The sequence below is a fragment of the Notolepis coatsorum genome, assembly GCF_963971535.1.
Source record: "Notolepis coatsorum genome assembly, chromosome: 5".
Lineage (NCBI taxonomy): Eukaryota > Metazoa > Chordata > Actinopteri > Aulopiformes > Paralepididae > Notolepis > Notolepis coatsorum.
Genome location: NC_140169.1, coordinates 109,818,710 through 109,834,969, shown reverse-complemented (window position 1 = coordinate 109,834,969; position 16,260 = coordinate 109,818,710).

Here is a 16,260-nt window from a genome sequence, read left to right as displayed (position 1 = left end):
AGGCCTGCATTGCTTTGCATCTATGACACTTTGGGTCCTTGTTTCATATTGATCCATCTTGATAATTATCATCATATGGTATACATACAGCTCTATATTTGAAGTCTAAAAGAGTAGTAGTCCTCTGACTGAACCATGAATACACACGGGTGATATGTTTCAACATATGGGCTACCATCATTTATCAGAACTAGCCTAGTTGACATTAACACTGAAACAGAACCGACAGCTGAATCATCAAAACATTTACTCAGGTTTATCATCGATATCATAGCAATTCTTATTGCGATAATTTTAGAGGACATTTTTATCACCCAGTCCTGTTCTGATTTTAGTTGTGCTGAGAAGTAATCCTATAGCTGTGTCAGTAGAAAGCAGGAGCCCCTTGCGCTATTATGGGCGCATGTAGTTTCAAGTTTCAAGTTTCTTTAATAGTTGTCATACAGAAGTACAGAATACTTTTGTACAAAATGCTTCTTACTGTTGCGCTCCAGAGACTGTGCATGACAAGATAAGTATGAAATAAAAACATAGTAAAAATTAGAAGAAAAAAAAAAAAGAGGTCACAGTGTTCAGTTTAGACATATGTACAATGTTCGTAGACGTAGTTACCATACAATATACAATACTGTGCAGTGTACTAATATACAATACTATATAGTGCAAGGCATAAATGGACAAGGTGCAGTTTAGGTACAATTCACAGTAGGTGTACGAGTTGTAGTGCAAATCCTTTATCAATAAATATAAAGTGTAAGTGTGTTTGTGTGATCTAAAGTGTGGAGAGTGGGTGCTGCAGTGTGTTGTTTGTTTGAGTGAGTGTGTGTGTGCGTGTGGGTGTGTGTGCTGTGTGCATTTGATGGTTGTTGCATAGTGATTATTGTTCGTTTAGCGATTATTGTTCGTTTAGCAGCCTGATGGCCTGGGGATAGAAGCTCCTTCTGAGTCTTTCTGTGCTCGCCATAAGACTCCGGTATCGCTTGCCTGACGGCAGCAGTTCAAAGAGGCAGTTGTTCGGGTGGCTCGAGTCCTTAATAATTCTCTTAGCCTTCCCCTTGCACCGCTTGTTGTAAATGTTCTGGAGGGTGGGAAGCCCCCCTCTAATTGTGCGTTCGGCTGAACGTGTCACTCTTTGTAGTCTGCTACGGTCTTGTGCAGTGCTATTCCCAAACCAGGAGGTGATGTTGCCGGTCAGGATGCTCTCTATTGTACATGAGTAGAAGTTCCTAAGGATCTTCTGACTGACTTGGAACTTCCTTAGGCGCCTGAGGAAGTAGAGGCGTTGTCGTGCCTTCTTCACAACACTGTCAATGTGTGTGGTCCATGTCAAGTCCTCGGATATGTGGGCTCCGAGGTACTTGAAACTGTTCACTCTCTCAACTGGTGCCCCGTCGATGCTGAGGGGGCTGTAGTCCTTGACCCCCGACCTCCTGAAGTCCACAATCATCTCTTTTGTTTTGCTGACGTTCAGGGAGAGGCAGTTCTCCTGACACCACTGTGACAGGTTCTCTACCTCTTCCAGGTAGGCCCTTTCGTCGTTGGCAGAGATCAGGCCCACCACTACTGTGTCATCAGCAAATTTGATGATGGTGTTGTTGTTCCGCTGTGCTACGCAGTCATGTGTGTACAGGGAGTAGAGGAGGGGGCTCAGAACACAGCCCTGGGGGGCCCCTATGTTGAGCGTGATGGATGAGGAGGTGCAGTTGCCGGCTCTTACCACCTGGGGTCTGCCCGTCAGGAAGTCCAGGACCCACTGGCACAGGTCATAGTTCAAGCCCAGGTCCCTGAGCTTGGCTATGAGTTTGGAGGGGACTATGGTATTGAATGCTGAGCTGTAGTCGATGAACAGCATTCTCACATAGTTCCCCTTCCTCTTGTCCAGATGTGATGCTGCTGTGTGCAGCACATGGGCTATGGCGTCCTCCGTGGACCTGTTGGGGCGATATGCAAATTGCAGAGGGTCCAGGTTGATGGGGAGGGAGGAACAGATGTAGCCCTTCACTAGCTTCTCAAAGCACTTCATGGCTATGGAGGTGAGGGCTACAGGGCGGTAGTCGTTGAGGCAAGCGGGCGTAGATTTTTTGGGTACAGGGATGATGGTGGACTTCTTCAGACAGGTGGGGATGACGGCCTGTTCCAAGGACAGGTTGAAGATGTCAGTGAATACCGGGGCCAGTTGGTCGGCACAGACTTTTAGGACGCGGCCGGGGATGCCGTCCGGTCCTGCTGCCTTCCTGATATCCACTTTTTTAAAGATCCGTCTCACCTCATGCTCTGTTACCCTGAACACTGAGTCTCCATCAGCAGACCCCCCCCCCCCCATTGCCGTGGTTTGTAGGCTGGTGTTGTTATTCACAGCCTCAAACCTCGCATAGAAGGAGTTGAGATCATTTGCTAAGGAGATGTCACTGTTCAGTTTGAGGGGGGTTCCTTTGTAGTCTGTCATTGTTCTGAGGCCCTGCCACATGCCTCTAGAGTCAGCCTGTTCAAACTGAAGTTCAACTTTATCCCTGTAACGCCGTTTTGCCTCTATTACTGCTCTCCTGACGTTGTATCTTGCCATCTTGTGTTCTTCCATGTTGCCTGTCACCAGCCCGGTGTTGTATGCTGATGTGCGCACTTTCAGAGCCTCACGGACGGATTTGTCTACCCAGGGCTTTTGGTTTGGGTAGATATTAATTTTGGTGGTGGGGATTATTACTTCTACCTGAGTACAGACATAGTCAATCACCGTTTCGGTGTATTCGTTAATATTGGCTGTGTTATCACGGAGTACACTCCATTCTGTGCTTCCCAGCACTGCTTGGAGTGACTCTACTGACGTCACGGTCCAACGTTTAACCTCTCGCGAGACCACCGGCGTTCGCTTGAGACACTGTTTGTACTTAGGCAAAAGAAAAATTGCAGCGTGATCGCTTTTACCGAATGGACTAAGAGCCTGTGACTTGTACCCATTCTTAAATTGCGAGTATACATGGTCTAATATGTTCTCGCCTCTGGTGGGACAGGTCACATGCTGATAGAAATTCGGCAGCACCTTTTTAAGACGCGCGCTGTTGAAATCCCCCAAGACCAAAATGGCCGCGTCAACGTTAGCTGCCTGGAGTTTGTTTACCTCGTCGTGAAGTTTTGAAAGTGCGACCTCAGTGTTCGCGTGTGGTGGAATGTACACTCCGATGAGGATGATGGACGTTAACTCTCTTGGGAGGAAGAAGGGTCGACATTTTATCGTGATAAACTCCAGGTCTGGGGAACAGTGGTTAGACATTTCCTTTGTGTTGCCTAAATCGCACCACTCCTTGTTTATCATGAAGGCGATGCCGCCTCCTTTCTTCTTTAGTGACTCTAATGCCGTCCGGTCTTTTCGTAGAACGAAGAAGTGTTCTGCCGGTTCTATTGCATGATTCGGGACATCTGGACTCAGCCAAGTTTCTGTGAAACAGAGGACGTTACAATCCCGAATGTCCCTCTGGAATTGGATCCTTGCTCTGATGTCGTCCAATTTGTTTCCTATCGATTGCACATTGGCCAACAATATGCTGGGCAATGTGGTTCTGTGTCGTTTGGACCTCAGTCTGTTCCGGACCCCGGCTCTCTTTCCTCGTCTTCGCGGCAGCTTTTTTTCTTGTCCGTGGCCGGCATAACAAAGGATCTCGGTGGGCCATTTCTGCTGTTCAGCGATCCGATCCAGAGAGCAATCCAAACGGTAAGTTTTTCTTAATCCAATGTCAATGATTGACTGACGGTCATACACATATAATGCACCAACAGTTGGTGCAAATAAAACTCCTAATACTATAAAAATTAACAAAATAAAGCACAGTCTCGTCGGAGCGATCAGAAAGGCAGCCATCACAGCAGCGCCAGTTCGAGTCGGGTAGCCTGACACGTCCGACCCATGGAACATACGAAAGCTAGCTAGGGCACATGACACGTCTTCCTTCTATAATAATGAAAACTTCTCCTATATTATCTGCCTGTTTTTAGCTCTCAGAGCACTATTGAAAAATTATTAAAGTTTAGCGATTGAGCGCCAAGCCCTGATACAGGACCTTTCCTTTCTTTCCTTAAAGGTGTCTTGAGGCTGTGGTTATCCTAGTCACAATATGTCATTTTACACAGTGAGGTCAAGTTTCAGAAATTGGTGTCAACACATTTAAATGGCTACTATGAGGACTCACATCATTAAACATGAAAATAATTGGGTTTATTGGATCCATATCGAGTCTCAGCTTTACAGCCATAAGCCAATGCAAGACTGTTTAGGGACTACAGTATGCAGAGATTATTTATTTATTAAAGAAAACACGAAAGGCAACTGAGGCTTCCCTCATTTACAGTCACATCAAGTGTACCTATACAGAAATAAGCATAAAAGCATATAAAATCACACAGCATATACAAAATCGTAAGACAACAAGATGAGGGTAGACAAAAGCAAGGATAATAATAATAATAACTTTATTTATATAGCACCTTTCATACATGAATTGCAGCTCAAAGTGCTTCACATCAAATAGCATAAAATGAACATAGGCATAAAATGAGCATACAGTTGAGAGCAATGCATAAAGTGCAGACATAAGAATAGGTATAAAGCGGCTAGGTGGTGTAGTGGGCAAGGCACTCGCCACCAACGCAGGAGACGCTGGGTTCGAGCCCAGCTCTCGGCATTGCTACCAGCTTGGCTGGTCGCTCATACTAACACAATTGGCAGTGTTAGGGGTGGGAAAGCTGGTGGGTGGGTCCTGGTCGTTGTAAACAGCGACTCCCAGTGGTGGACTGGGACACAAATTCAGCCTGGGACATTCAGACGCACCAGCCCACGCACCGGCCCCGAAACCGGCCCACACAACGGCCGTTATGAAACACTTGTCCAGTATTAAACAACCCAAGGCTGTGGCTAAGGAGTCAACATCAGGGAGACCAAATCTACACACCGCCCCTAGATGTGCACTCATGCACAGTGCACACACACACACACACAGACACACACATACATATACGGTTACTTCCTGTCATTGGCATATTCTTTTTTTTTTACTAACATCTTAGTGCCTCATTTGTTAGGGTTTGAAACCGACCTCAACAGCACAGCACAGACAGGTAGTTCAGAGTTAGCCAAACACTAGGGCGTATTTATTTACAGAATCAAAAAGAGTCAAGTAACAATTCTGAACAACAAAAAAGGAGACTGCCTTCGGCAGAGTTATCTGCGGCTCTGCAGATCCTCCTGGTGTTAGAGGTGGGGAATCGGCGTAGACGCCGTTGCGGCTCTGCAGATACTCCCAGCTCCAACTCGGAGTGGAAACGGAGAGAGAGAGAGAGAGATCAACAACAGTCCAACAGTACGCAGAGGCAGTGCAGTTCAGTCCTCCCTTAGCTGAGTCCAGAACAAAACAAAATGGTACTTCTTCAGTGTTTATCCAAAACACACAATTTAGCTGAGTCCAGTGCAAACAAAAACGATACTCTTCAGTGTTATCCAAAACACACAATTTAGCTGAGTCCAGTGCAAACAAAAACGATACTCTTCAGTGTTATCCAAAACACACAATTTAGCGGAGTCCAGTGCAAACAAAAACGATACTCTTCAGTGTTATCCAAACACACAAAACAGATAATCCAAAAAGGGTTTGGTTCCAAAACTCACCAAAGCGCAAACGCGTAAAGCGGGCAACGAGGCGCAGCTCCAAACGGAGGATCAAGATATTCACCAGCGGCAATCCAAAGATGTCCTGGAGGGAAAGTAGACGAGGCACAACAACGGGGGGAAAGCAGGCAGAAGCAGTAGTATTCAAAACGACCCGACATCGATTGAAAGGAGGTCCCAGTATATGAAGCCTCTGGAGTGCTAATCACAAACTATGACAGGTGCGTGATGGAATTGGTAATCGCTCCAGAAGCGTGTGGCGGGGAATGCACCAATCAACACAGTACCTTAAAGGAGTGTGTGGCGGGGAACAAACCAATGTTCACAGTACCCCCCCCTCCACGGGAGCCACCCGGCGACCAGCCCGACCCGGCTCGTCCGGATGGGCACGATGGAAGTCGGTGATCAGGCCGGGGTCCATGATGAGCTGGCGGGAGACCCAGCTCCGTTCCTCCGGGCCGTATCCCTCACAGTCCACCAGGTACTGGAAACCCCGACCCCGCCGTCGAACGCCCATCAACCGGCGGACCTGCCACTGGGTGTCCGTCCACCATCTCGGGAGGAGGCGGGTCCGGAGCAGGAGGCATCAGGGGACTGAGAGAGACAGGCTTAACCCGGGACACATGGAAAACGGGGTGAATGCGCATGGACGCAGGAAGCTTAAGACTCACCGCCGCCGGACTGAGTACCTTCAGAACCTCAAAAGGACAGACGAACCGGGGGTTAAGCTTCTTGGCCGAGGACCGAAGCGGAAGGTCCTTTGCGGACAGCCACACCCTCTACCCAGGGTGGTACGTCGGCGCAGGAACCCGGCGCCAGCAGTGCAGTCCTGGCGATCTCCCAGACCCGACGGCACCGGTCTAGATGGTCCTGTACGGAGGGAACTGCCACCTCCGACTCCTGTGCAGGGAAAAGAGGGGGTTGGTAGCCCAGGGATATTTCAAAAGGTGAGAGGCCGGTGGCGGAACTGACCATGGAGTTGATGGAGTACTCGACCCAGGGAAGGAAACGGCTCCAAGAAGCGGGTTTCTCGGCAGCCACACACCGAAGAGCAGACTCCACGCTCTTGTTCATCCTCTCCGTTTGTCCGTTAGTCTGGGGATGATAACCAGAGGAAAGACTGACCGTTGCCCCCAATCCCTTGCAAAAAGCCCGCCATACCTGGGAAGTGAACTGGGGCTCCCGGTCCGAGACGACGTCCTGGGGAAACCCATGGAGGCGGAACACGTGGCATGTCAGGAGGTCCGCCGTCTCGGCCACCGAGGGAAGCTTGGGAAGGGCCACGAGGTGAACCCCCTTGCTGAACCGATCCACCACGGTCAGTAGGCACGTGTTCCCCTGGGAAGAAGGAAGACCCGTGACGAAGTCCACGAAGACCAAGGGCGGCTCGGAATGGGAAGCGGCTGCAATAGCCCGGAGGGTGCCTGGTGGGAGGCCTTGCTGCGGGCGCAGACCGCGCAGGCCAGTACGAACTCCTTGATGTCGTTCCTCATGGTGGGCCACCAGAATCGATGAGCCAGGAAGGAGAAAGTGCGATGAACGCCTGGGTGGCAGGCGAACCGGCTGGTATGGCCCCACTGGAGGACCCGGGACCGGACTGAGTCGGGGACGAAGAGGCGATGAACCGGTACATTGCCTGGAGCGCGATGGAAGCGTAGGGCACGCCTTACCACCCCCTCGATGCCCAAGGTGACCACTCCCACCACCCTGGCCTCTGGGAGGATGGGAGTCGGGTCCTCAGTGGTTGGAGCCCCCTTGGAGTGTAACCGGGACAGGGAGTCGGCCTTCGTGTTGCGGGAACCAGGGCGAAACGTCAGTGAGAAGTCGAACCGACTGAGGAAGCTGGCACATCTTGCCTGCCGGCCATTGAGGCGCTTGGAAGCACGGATGTACGTCAAGTTCTTGTGGTCCGTCCAAATGGTGAATGGCTCCTCGGCCCCCTCTAGCCAATGACGCCACTCCTCCAAGGCAGCCACAACCGCCAGCAGCTCCCGATTGCCGATGTCATAGTTCCTCTCGGCAGGGAGGAAACGACATGAGTAGAAGGCGCACGGATGTACCTTCTGGTCCGTTGCCGACCGCTGAGATAAGATAGCCCCTAGTCCAGTATCCGAGGCATCCACCTCTACGATGAACTGTCTCTTGGGGTCTGGATGGAGCAAGACCGGGGCGGTAGTGAACCTCTTCTTGAGGGAGCGGAACGCAGCACACGCCGCTGGGGACCAGTCGAACGGCAGGGCGGGAGAGGTTAGCCTGGTAAGTGGTTCCGCCACCTGGCTGTAGTTCCGGATGAATCTTCGGTAGAAGTTGGCGAACCCGAGGAAGCTCTGTAACTCCTTCCGAGAGGTGGGTTCCGGCCACTCCTCCACGGCCCGGATCTTGCGAGGGTCAGCTCGGGTCAAGCCTCTCTCCACGATGAAGCCCAGGTAATCGACGGAGTCGGAGTGAAATCGGCACTTCTCTGCCTTGACGAAGAGCCGATTGTGGAGGAGGCGCTCCAGCACACGGCGGACATGCTGGATGTGTTCCTCGAGGGTCTTGGAGAAAATGAGGATGTCGTCTAGGTATACCACCACAAACTCCTCCAGCATGTCACGAAGGACGTCGTTCATGAGCGCCTGGAATACCGCCGGAGCGTTGGTGAGGCCGAACGGCATTACCAGGTACTCGTAGTGGCCCCTGGGAGTCTTGAAGGCGGTCTTCCACTCATCGCCCTCTCGGATACGGACCAGATGGTAGGCACTTCTGAGGTCCAGCTTGGTAAAGACGGTAGCCTGGGTGAGAGGCTCGAAGGTGGAGTTCATGAGAGGAAGAGGGTACTTGTTCTTAATGGTGATCTCATTGAGCTGGCGATAGTCGATGCAGGGTCGAAGGTCTCCGTCCTTCTTCCCAACAAAGAAGAAACCGGCCGCCACAGGGGAGGAGGAACGCCGAATGAGGCCTGCTTCCAAGGACTCAACGCTGCCTTCTCAGGGACGGTCAGACTGTAGAGGCGGCTGCCGGGAAGGGGAGCCCCTGAGCGGAGGTCGATGGCACAGTCGTAAGGCCGGTGAGGCGGAAGGGTCTGAGCCCGGGACTTACTGAAAACCTGCTCGAGGTCGTGGTACTCGGGGGGTATAGTCGAGAGGTCCGGGGGCGACTCACAAAGGGGGCTCCGGGGCGAGGGACAGGACGCCGCCTGAAGACACTGGGCATGACAGGCGGAGCTCCACCCCCTGATGGTACCGGAGGACCAGGCGATGTGGGGCTCATGCAGCGCGAGCCAGGGCCTGCCCAGGACTACTGGGACAAGAGGGGATCTGGTGATGAAAAACTGGAGTCTCTCAACATGGTTACCAGCAACGGTGAGAAGGACTGGACAGGTGCGTTGAGTGATGTCAGCCAGGCGGTGTTGGTCCAACGCGAACACCTCCAAGGGTCTCACGAGGTCCTCTAGTGGAATGTTGGCCTGGGTAGCAAACTCGAAATCCAGGAAACTCTCGTCAGCACCCGAGTCGATGAGTGCCTCCACCGTCGCCCGTTGGTCCGCCCAGGCCAGGGTGACGCTCATCAGACGACTAGGTGGTGCACGGTTCTGGGAACGAGAAAAACGGCTCACCAGGATCTCCCGGGGTCCCGGCGAGCCTGGTCTTTTGGCCGGGTGGGGCAGTTGGAGATACGGTGCCCATCCCGGCCGCAGTAGAGGCAAAGGCCGGACCTGAACCTGGCCTCCCGTTCAGCCGGGCTAAGGTGTGAGCGTCCCAGCTGCATGGGTTCCTCCTCGTGGGCACCGAACGGGAGGGGAAGGAACGCAGTCCCGGAGGCGTCCGTCGATGCGAATGGCGAGGCTGAATAGGTCCTCGAGGGACTCAGGTTCCTCACGGGTCACGAGCTGGTCCCTTACAGCGTCGTTGAGCCCCCTCATGAAGGTGAGACGAAGCGCTTGATCGTTCCAACCGCTCTCCGTTGCCGCCAGTCTGAACTCCAGCACGTAGTCGGTGACCCCGCCACTGCCCTGCCGGAAGGTGCCCAACCGAGCTCCTGGGTCCTGGCCACGGGCTGGGTGGTGGAAAACCCTGCGGAGCTCTGCCACGAAGTCTGGGTAGGAAAAACAGAAATCAGCCCCCATTGCCCAGGAGGCAGTAACCCACTGTGCTGCCCGGCCTGAGAGCAGGTTAGTCATGTAAGCCACCCGGGCTCCCTCTGAAGTGAATCGGCTGGGTTGATGAAGAAAAACCAACTCACATTGCATGATGAATGTGGCACAATCCTCGAAGTTACCATTGAACAACCGTGGTTCGGAGAGACGGGGCTCCCGAGGTGCGGGATCGGGAGGCGCGGGGCCTGCCACGGCTGCAGGTGGTGCTCTGGCCGAGACTCCTGAAGCAGGTGGGGTTACAAGCAGGGCATTAAATGCTTCACTCAGAGTTTGCAATTGGTGAAGAATATCAGCCTGCTGATTACCCTGGGCTGTCTGCAGGGTAGCCAGAGAGCCAAGGGACTCCTGAATAGGCAGGACCTGGGCTCGGAGCTCCTGTACAGCAGCCGCAGCCGCACCTAACTGTAGGCTGTGGTCGTTGGTTAATTCAATCTGGACCGCCAACGCTGTTCTGACTCTGTCTGTGTCGGTTGAGGTCGTCATGGTCGGGTCGTAATGTTAGGGTTTGAAACCGACTTCAACAGCACGGCACAGACAGGTAGTTCAGAGTTAGCCAAACACTAGGGCGTATTTATTTACAGAATCAAAAAGAGTCAAGTAACAATTCTGAACAACAAAAAAGGAGACTGCCTTCGGCAGAGTTATCTGCGGCTCTGCAGATCCTCCCGGTGTTAGAGGTGGGGAATCGGCGTAGACGCCGTTGCGGCTCTGCAGATACTCCCAGCTCCAACTCGGAGTGGAAACGGAGAGAGAGAGAGAGAGATCAACAACAGTCCAACAGTACGCAGAGGCAGTGCAGTTCAGTCCTCCCTTAGCTGAGTCCAGAACAAAACAAAACGGTACTTCTTCATTGTTTATCCAAAACACACAATTTAGCTGAGTCCAGTGCAAACAAAAACGATACTCTTCAGTGTTATCCAAAACACACAATTTAGCTGAGTCCAGTGCAAACAAAAACGATACTCTTCAGTGTTATCCATAACACACAATTTAGCGGAGTCCAGTGCAAACAAAAACGATACTCTTCAGTGTTATCCAAACACACAAAACAGATAATCCAAAAGGGGTTTGGTTCCAAAACTCACCAAAGCGCAAACGCGTAAAGCGGGCAACAAGGTGCAGCTCCAAACGGAGGATCAATATATTCACCAGCGGCAATCCAAAGATGTCCTGGAGGGAAAGTAGACGAGGCACAACAACGGGGGGAAAGCAGGCAGAAGCAGTAGTATTCAAAACAACCCGACATCAATTGAAAGGAGGTCCCAGTATATGAAGCCTCTGGAGCGCTAATCACAAACTATGACAGGTGCGTGATGGAATTGGTAATCGCTCCAGAAGCGTGTGGCGGGGAATGCACCAATCAACACAGTACCTTAACACTTTGGTTGCCTTGGGTTAAATTAATGATATACCATAGGTTGCCGGCTCTATTTGTCTATGGAGAAGTACCCCTTCTTTGCATGGCTATAACTTTTTAAATTCTATTGCTACATTGCCATTATTAGGGCCCATTCAAAGTCCTATATGTATTGTTCATTGTGTAGCAACGTTAAACTTTTTCATTCACATATTCATAGTAAAGTATGGTCTAATGTATAAGTATGTTTTCATCTCTTTCTGCAGCTTTCTCCAGAACGTGATCTATAGCCCCAAATGCATTATATTGATGATGCAATACAGTTTTATGGCAATCAGCGCGATATAAAAAATTCCAACTAGACGTACTTCTAGAAGTTACTACACGTCATCTGATGTTGACCGGATGGGCTAGGGGGCGTTTATAATTCCGTGGGCAGCGTTATACCAATCATCTAATGTGGGTCAAATGTTGATAATAGCAGTTAGTATCGAAGACGGTAACGTTACACGCTGAAACTCACCCCAGTCTCCGCGCGCCGTTGGGCGATCATCGTCGAGTTGAAATCTTATCATTATGGGATGTAAATTTACCCGGTCCATCTCCAGCTTGTATAATGGTATATACGTCCAAATCATGTTGTTTATCGAGTTATTGGCAATCGATCACTGTGTAGTGTGACGAGCCAGAGTCGCGGGACCTATAGCGAGCGCCGGAAGTACTACGGTCGTCTAGGACAACCTCTATTCAACATCCTGTTTGGCGATTGCGCCGATCGGCCACCAGATGGCGCTCCTGAACCGCCAGAGAGCTCAGTGGGTCCTGCTGGTGGATCTCAGGCCAGCGGAGGGGACAAATGAATCCGATCGCAGATTTTTGAAATATTGATATAAGGACGCTGTACAGCGTCCCCCGGCAACTTGAGCATGGCCAGCAATGACGTGAAAAGACGTTTCATGGCAGTCAAAGTGTTAAAGGAGCGTGTGGCGGGGAACGAACCAATCCTCACATCATTAGCCTAGGGATTAAGGATACATGAAGTATTAACTACACCATAATAATATTGAGGTTTTGATCCATAGAAAGTAGGGATGTCCGATATTATCGGCCTACCGATATTATCGGCCGATATCGGCATTAAAATGTGATATCGGAAAATATCGGTTTTAAAAAAATAATATTTTTTTTACATTTCTATAACCTTTATTTACCCAGGCAAGCAAGTAAGAACAAATTCTGATTTTATTTATTGTCAAAAGTATGCATAATGTTGTGTTAATTCCACAACAAGAGATATGTAATGTTAATTACCTGAGGCGGGAAACCCTGCATATATCGGTATCGGTTGATATCGGTATCGAAAATTAAGAGTTGGACAATATCGGTATATCGTTATCGGTAAATAGATAAGGTCTGTGCTACACAATTTCAGTTAGATTGGATTTATTGTCCTTTAATTTGGCACTCATGACATTAGTTGCTTGCCGTTTAATCAACATCGAAAGACCCCCCACTTCCTCCCAGACACCCATTCCAAGAGCCTGTTTTCTCTCTCTCTCTCTCTCTCTCTCTCTCTCTCTCTCTCTCTCTCTCTCTCTCTCTCTCTCTCTCTCTCTCTCTGTGTATGTGTCTCTCTGTGTGTGTGTCTCTCTCTCTCTGTGTCTCTCCCTCTCTCTGTGTGTCTCTCTCTGTGTCTCTCTCTCTCTGTCTCTCTCTCTGTGTATCTGTCTGTCTGTCTGGACTGGGCTCTCTCTCTCCCCTCAGGGTCAGCTGTGCTGGACTGGGCGCTCTCTCTCCCCTCAGGGTCAGCTGTGCTGGACTGGGCGCTCTCTCTTTCCTCAGAGTCAACTGCATAAGAAGAACATCAGCAATAAAAAATAATGGCTTGAATTCATACAGCGTTTTTCAGCCTTTTGAAAACACCCAAAGTAGTAGTAGTAGTAGTAGTAGTTTATTCAGTCATCATCTCACACAATACAATATACACCATCATTTAACAATATTTGATTTTACAGTGACTGAAAAGGTACAGACTGAAGCATAATGCTTATAATATGCCTGTCCTATATTCTTAAAAAAAAAAAAAAAAAATGAAGACTCCAAAACAGCAATATAAAAGAAAATAGCAAAAGAAAACAGTATTATTCACCCTTGTAGTTTTCAAAAATAGCTTTACAAACCATTTTCTTAAAAACCAAAAGCGAATTACTCATTCTTAACTGTATATCCGCATTGTTCCACAAAGCGCTTCACAGAAACCATCAAGCATTCACACTCACACAGTCATACGCTACTGGTGGTCGTGAGCAGCATCAGCAAACACAGCTGCCCTGTGGCAGACTGACAGAATCATGTCTGCTAATCAGCGCCAACCACCATCAACAACCTTCATAAATACATTCAACATTAATGGAATAGGCTAACTACCAACTTAGCTGTAGCAGTTAGCTGTTATATGCAATCACATTTGTTTAACTACGGGGTAGTAGTTGACCTAGTTGTTAGCTTAAGCTAGTTAGCTGTGGTTATTTACAAACATGTAGATGAGACTAATCATATACAGATCGAGAACATGGCAGTTGGGAATTCTAAGGTACATCTTATTTAAGCATGTAAAATGGCAACTAATCAATTCAATCAATTAGATTACCTATATTATATCAACATGAAAATTTGGAAGGGAACATAATAGTATTTTATTTGAGTATTTACTATTATAATATTAGTAGCCGATTAATTTGCAGCCCGTCCTAGGTTCTTATTGGCTCTCTAGGTTAGCACTTTAGCTTCTGATGCTGTGGTGGGCACTAGTCCTAACATTGCTAACTAAACTTTTAGTCATAGAAAAAACGTCACGAGTCACGACTATTTACGTCCACGTGCTGTAAGGAATCAGGAATACGGAAAGCACATTGTCTTGTAATAGAATGACTGAAATCACTGCAAGAGCTAGTATAGGCTAGCTAGCCCTCATGAACCGGCAGACACCAACAGTAGAATATGCACTAGGCTACTGCACGCACCTGTCATGTTACTGTTGGTTCCTTCCACTTGAACTTCATCATCATTAGCAGCAGCAGCTACTCTAACGCCAGCCCTTCCTCTACTAAACATGTCTGTAATTTTAGAACATTGTTCTGCGTCTTTTACTAGCAATTTTAGTTTTTTAATTCTAGCTTTTTCAGCTCCACTCTTTCCTTTTTTGCATTCTCCATTTCTGCGCTTCTAGGCCTACTCGCGGTTGGGAGGAATGTCTCATGTCTCATTCAAGACTGGCTAACAAAAGCATGTCTTTCACTTAACACCAAGAAAACAGTGTGTATGATGTTCACAAAGTCACCAGTAGAGGTCACTCACTCTAATGTGTTTCTGGGAGAGGCGGAGCTGGACATTGTACATTAATTCAAGTATCTTGGGGTCACATTGGACTCTACATTGACCTTCAAAAAGTCATGTGAAGAAAGTGACAAACACAGTCAAGTTTAACATCGAAAACTTCAGGCAGATCAGGCCCTGCCTGCCAGTTAATGCTGCAAGGATGTTTCTGCATTCAATGATTTTATCACACATCGAGTACTGTTTTATCAACTGGTCTCTTTCATATGTCACTACTCTTACACCAATAGAATTACTCTACAAAAAAGCCATAAAAGTATTTGATAGGAAACCAATTTCATTTCATCACTGTAATGTTTTAGAAAAACATAACATGCTAAGTTTCGAGAATTTCCAAGTTTTCAAATATACTTGCTTCATGTACAAGGTTCTGCATGGACTTGCCCCTCCCCCATTGAATGAGTTCATCCAACAGAAAGCAGACACTTGTACCACCAGGGCCATCAGTAGAGGGGACTGTAAGGTGCCTTTTCGGTATACTACCATTGCAAAAACTGTGTTCTCTGTTAAAAGTGGTAACTACTGGAATAGCCTACCAGTTGTGATTAGAGAGTGCCCTACATACTCCATGTTCAAGACCCATCTTAAACTGCATCTTAAGGCAAACCAGAACTGATAATTTTTAATCTGATTTAGTTTATGCAACTTGTTTATTGTTTTATTGCCGGCCCACACACCGGCCCACATAATGGCCCACACACCGGCCCACATACGGCCCACACACTGGCCCACACTCTACACCGGCCCACACACTACACCGGCCCACACACCGGCCCACATTAGTGGCCCACACACTGGCCCACACACTGGCCCACACACTGGCCCACACACTGGCCCACATACTGGCCCACACACCGGCCCACACACCGGCCCACATACTGGCCCACACACTGGCCCACACACTGGCCCACATTAGTGGCCCACACACCGACTCACACACTGGCCCACACACCGGCCCACAGACTGGCCCACATACTGGCCCACACACCGGCCCACATACTGGCCCACACACCGGCCCACACACTGGCCCACATTAGTGGCCCACACACCGACTCACACACTGGCCCACACACCGGCCCACACACTGGCCCACATTAGTGGCCCACACACCGACTCACACACTGGCCCACACACTGGCCCAACCAACCCCCCCCCCAGAGCCGAACACCAGTCTCCCGCATGTGCCCCACCAATGAACTCCCCCAGCTCACCGACACCCCAGTATGTGAAGAACCCACCACAACCACCCCAGTGCCATCCCAGACCATCCACAATGCCACACGCCCCCCATCCAACCACCACCATGTCCATCTGCCCGAACATCCAGAATCGCTGCCCCGCCGCACAACCCCCCCCCCGGCACGGCCACAGGCCATAGATCAATTAAAACACGTACAACTTGATTGACAAAGGTTGGAGATCAAGGCCTTATACTCTGTAACAGAGGGCAGAATTTCAAGCTTTAAGGACTGTTGGAGTTCCATGAGCTAGGTGCGCATCATAGTGAAATGCAGAATGTTCTGAGAAAACTCGGGAGATCGCAAGAACCAGCCAATCACAAGAATGGGTTCCATAGGTTCCAAAATTGTATTTCAATAATAATGTAGTATAAGGAGGTAGCTTACCAATCAGGGCCTTAAAAATGAACAAATACCAGTTTTTGTTGTGCCTCTCCGTCATTGAGGGCCAACCAACCTTCTCATAAAGGACACAGTG